The sequence below is a fragment of the Eschscholzia californica genome, unplaced genomic scaffold (assembly GCF_041429995.1).
Source record: "Eschscholzia californica isolate CP2 unplaced genomic scaffold, dmEscCali1.0.p SCAF_103, whole genome shotgun sequence".
NCBI lineage: Eukaryota > Viridiplantae > Streptophyta > Magnoliopsida > Ranunculales > Papaveraceae > Eschscholzia > Eschscholzia californica.
The window spans coordinates 160-5,000 of NW_028238203.1; the positions used below are offsets into that span (position 1 = coordinate 160).

At 35.6% G+C, this 4,841-nt stretch overlaps 4 non-coding genes across 4 annotated transcripts in view; 2 read left to right on the plus strand and 2 right to left on the minus strand.

Annotated features, from left to right (window-relative positions):
• Positions 1 to 238: 238 nt before the first annotated feature.
• Positions 239 to 309, plus strand: TRNAC-GCA (transfer RNA cysteine (anticodon GCA)). The gene has a single exon. It is a non-coding gene; the product is annotated as a tRNA-Cys (tRNA).
• Positions 310 to 3,565: 3,256 nt separating this feature from the next.
• TRNAD-GUC (transfer RNA aspartic acid (anticodon GUC)) lies at positions 3,566 to 3,639 on the minus strand. The gene has a single exon. It is a non-coding gene; the product is annotated as a tRNA-Asp (tRNA).
• Positions 3,640 to 4,036: 397 nt separating this feature from the next.
• On the minus strand, positions 4,037 to 4,120 carry TRNAY-GUA (transfer RNA tyrosine (anticodon GUA)). The gene has a single exon. It is a non-coding gene; the product is annotated as a tRNA-Tyr (tRNA).
• Positions 4,121 to 4,796: 676 nt separating this feature from the next.
• Positions 4,797 to 4,841, plus strand: part of TRNAT-GGU (transfer RNA threonine (anticodon GGU)) — a 72-nt gene continuing 27 nt past the window's right edge. Inside the window, exon 1 of the tRNA in view lies at positions 4,797 to 4,841. This exon is cut by the window's right edge and continues 27 nt beyond it. This is a non-coding gene — a tRNA (tRNA-Thr).

Sequence of the window (4,841 nt, forward strand, 5' to 3'; positions counted from 1 at the left end):
CCTGCATTTTTCATTCTGTAACTGAAAACCCGCAATTTCTCTTGAAAGAGAAAAAGGGAGGGAAGTTTTTATGCGTTGTGTGTTTTGAGATTTGAGATACCATACAATCAATCGAAGGGAATCGACTGGATCCAAAAAGAAGATATTTTTTTAGATTTAGGAACGGGATAAAGAAAACGGGATTCAAGATGCAAATTCAATCAAAAAAGAAAATATTTCCATCTATTTATATTATATTGGCGGCATGGCCGAGTGGTAAGGCGGGGGACTGCAAATCCTTTTTCCCCAGTTCAAATCCGGGTGCCGCCTCATCGACAAAAAACTCGAAATCCTTTATTCGTTCTGCTGACATAACTCGCCGAATTTTTGCTCAGCAGAAATAGAGGAAAAAGACTAGGACTGTAAATCCTTGCCCCTAGGACCCGAGGGAGGATTATAGTATAGGAAGGGTCTGTCTAGCTATCAAGACTTACTGATTCCCTTCCACTACTAGTGTAGTGTCTACTGACTGAGTTTTGGGTTAGATTGGATAATCGGATGGGGAATCAAATTCGTAGTTGTGGAACGGGGGGCAGATACCTTTATAGTATACAGACTCACGAGAGTCTCGAAATGCTCAGACAGCCAATCCATATTGGATTGGATAGAGAATTACCCTTTGTTTTATTTATAGAATAAAACAAAAGTTGAAAAAAAACTTCTTTTCGATAACCCCCAATATAGAGGTATGCGATAGGGGGTGATCTATCTTGATTGTAGATTGCCATGGCTCTTGCTTATGAAGGGCAAGAAAAGAAACCATAGGTCTTACTATTCCTACATGTTCCATTAATAACATAATACCAAGGGAGTAACTGCCTATCTTGCTTGTGCTTAATGCTTCCCGATTCTACCAGAAATCATATAGGAACTTATTATGTGTGGATTTATTGGATTGTTTCATCAATAGCGTTTGGTCAGAATGCCTTTTTGACTCTGCGCCATTGATTCCACTATTATTAGTGATCAATAATGTAAGAATTCCTTCATAGAGATAGGGGACATAATTCACATGGATATAGTAAGTCTTGCTTGGTCTGCTTTAATGGTAGTCTTTACATTTTCCCTTTCACTTGTAGTATGGGGAAGAAGTGGACTCTAGAGATACTACTAATTGGGTTGAGTAATCAAACTGTATTAATTATTTCATAGATCGTTCTGCAAATAGTTTTAAAATAAAAAGATTTCCATTTCAAAATTCTACTGGAATCCAGTAATGTAATAGTAATATATGAATAATAACCTTTCAATCAAACAAACATTTCAATGATTCCCATGTTCGTATTTGTAAAGTAAAAGAAGATACACATGAGATAAAATTTTTTACAACCGAACTCTTCCTAAATATTCTATTTCGATGAACTAACTAGTTCTTACCAGAATTTTATATGGATATTACAATGAGAAGCAACCGATCCCCTTTTTAATTTCTTTCCCTCTTTACTGTTCATGTTCAAAGAGGAAGTCGTTCTGTTATTACGTAGATACGTACTTTCTCCCGGAGGCAGCATAGATATAGTCGTTGTCCAACGAAGTACTACGAAGAATAAGATCTTATTTGGACGATTCGCATATTGCGCACTTACTCTTTGTTTTATACTCCTAGAAATCTCTTATTTATACTTTATCGACCCTGGTTTAAGCGTTCGAAATCCGTGGGATCTACTACTCTTTTTTTTCCAAATCTGAAGAATTTTCCATAGAAGTCTTTGGATCATCTGTCAACGGCTCAATCAATTATTTGTTCGGAATGCTAAAAAAAGTCTTACTTTGTTTCTTTTATTTGATAGAATAATTGATTTGATTCTTTCGACAAAGCCCGGGATCTATATTGGAAATAATAAGAAACCCAGTAATTATAACCGTAAAAGTAAGAGCAAGATTCGATTATTTCGGATTGATCGAAAGTAATACAAATAGATGGAGGGAAGAACTAGGGTTGGGGTGCTATTTAAATGTAAATTACATATATGTAATTTACATTTAAATATATGAAGATATATATTGTAGATTAATCTATATTAAGCCTATATCTCTTTATAGAATACAGTACAACTTTAGACAATACACTAATAGATAGTGTGGTAGAAAGGTTCATATATTTCTTTCTACCATACTATCGGATCTCATATACTGCTGATTCTAGTCCGCTCATTTCATTTAAGGCGCGGAATGCAAATCACTTTCATTTCTTCAATCATTGACTAAGAACTAAGAAGTCAAGCTTCATTCAAATTAATCATTTTGACTGACTGTTTTTACGTAGATAATAAGTAAAAAAGCAGTAGGAACTAGAATAAACAGTGCAGTAGCAATAAATGCGAGAATATTTACTTCCATAATCTCATCGTTTTTTTTTTTTACTTCACAATAACTCGGGATCTAATCCCATAGAGATGATAAATCTTCTCCTGTAAATTCAATGAGATGAATTGCATCCCGATGATATTTGATATTGAATCGGATCAATATCATGAATAACAATATCTGAGCTATCAAGTCGATTCATTGTCGAGAATTGAATAGTATAACATAGGAAGATCTTTTATCCATAACAAATCAAAAATTGGATTTCTGATACAATCAATAATCCCGCTGAATTTTTCATTCTTTCTTTTCTATAATCTACAGCCTTCCGTATACAATCATCTGATGAGGTATCATCTGACCCGTCTTCCACTTCTATTAGTCACAAACCCAAACAGTAGAAGTAAAATGGAAAAAAGAAGAAGTGCAGTTCTAAACTAACTAAGTTTTTTTATGATCTAATTTTCGTGGAAGACAAAGAGGTGTCATAAAGATGGATCCCGGTATAAAAGATCTAATATTTCGATAAATTCACTATTTTGGAGTTTGCTCTTTCTTCGGTAGGACCCCCTCAAATAAAATAGGAAGAAAAAAAGATTATGCATTCCCTTACTAATTACTAAGAGGGGTAGATCTTTGTTTGACCTCTCTTTTATTATAATTAATTCTATTTTATATTATAATAGCCGCGTTCCTTGGATTGGGACTGGGACATATATCATATCCAAAATTCAGTGTGCAACTTGAATAAGATAGATAGACTGTTTCCAATTAGGAATTGAGGTTACACAAAATAGGAGCTAGAAGAAAAGGCAGTAGTTTTAATATAAGCCGAAAAATCTTCTTTCGGGCTAACTATGTTAAGGTTAAGTTAATTTTGTATCGTACAATAAAGGAATCCAATTTGTATATGTGCTCCCGCGAAACGGATGTGTATTCTATTCCATTCCATGGATCAAAAGCAATCGAAAAAGTCAGACCAGTATGGTATCTCTTGTAATCCTGAATTGAATATGTTCCTACCAACAATTGTACCAATCTACCTATGTCTCTCCCCACGAATCGGTACTTGTTGAAGTAATTGAAATTCCTGTATTTGTTCGATGAGACACGAAAAAAAAAGAAAATAAAGACCCACGCCGGGAATTAGATCCTACTCCTTGTCACCCTCTTCACAGAAAATAGAGAGATGAATTGATGGATTCATCGGATCCTAGGTCGGGACTGACGGGGCTCGAACCCGCAGCTTCCGCCTTGACAGGGCGGTGCTCTGACCAATTGAACTACAATCCCAGGTAAATAAGGTGTACAGGATTCTTATGATTTCATTCAAACCATATTTCTATTTAGAATCGCCGTGCTGTAACAGAGACAGGAACGCTATATTGCTATTCACATGGATACGGACTTTAGTGAAGTGAGAACGACACGTATTACTAGTAATTCTAGTGCCATATCAAATCGATTGATAATAAATCTTTCAATGGTCAATGAAAAAATATTTTTTTTTCTTTACTTTAACCCCTTCCTTCTATTTACAGACTAGATTATTAGAAAGATTAGAATATGTGGGAACAAATAAAATAAATAAGGATATAACAGAAATTCTTTTCTTTATTCCCCCGCATCGGGCGTTTCTGGAGGCCAAATTTGTTATATCATCTCATGATGGATCGGCGAATGAAATTATTGGGCCGAGCTGGATTTGAACCAGCGTAGACATATTGCCAACGAATTTACAGTCCGTCCCCATTAACCACTCGGGCATCGACCCAGGAAGAATCCATTTTAGACTTATGGATAATCCACGATCAACCTCCTTTCGTAATACCCTACCCCCAGGGGAAGTCGAATCCCCGCTGCCTCCTTGAAAGAGAGATGTCCTGAACCACTAGACGATGGGGGCATACCCGCCCGATCGCCTACTATGCTCATAGTATGAACAGTTTTTTGGAATTGTCAATATAATGTAATGGTATGACTAGATCCGAAGAATCCTTCTGGCTTTCATGATTCCATCGAATTTCGTTTTTTTTATTCAAAAAGGATGCTGTAGAACTTGTAAATCTGAAAAGGGGTCAACAAGTAATCGACTTTTTTTTATAAAAATGTGGTTCAGGGTATGTGTCGAATCTCTTCATCACATGATTCGATGAAATATCTTGGATCTATGTCGAAGTCGAATTTGTGTTAATCAAGTGAATCTCGTTCTGATGGGAGTCAATAAGCGAAAATCTATTAGGGTCAGTCTTGAAACAATTCATTGCATTAATATTTATCAAATATAAATAAGCATTTTTTCCTAGACTTCTTAAGTCAAAATGTTAAGTCAAAAAAATTCTTGTTCCTGAATGAGCCGCTATTTATCTATATGTATATATATTATATACATAGGTACATGCAGTAGACTCATAGTGGCTAGTGGTGCATTCAGGAATTGAATCAAACGAGCCCTTTTAACTCAGCGGTAGAGTAACGCCATGGTAAGGCGTAAG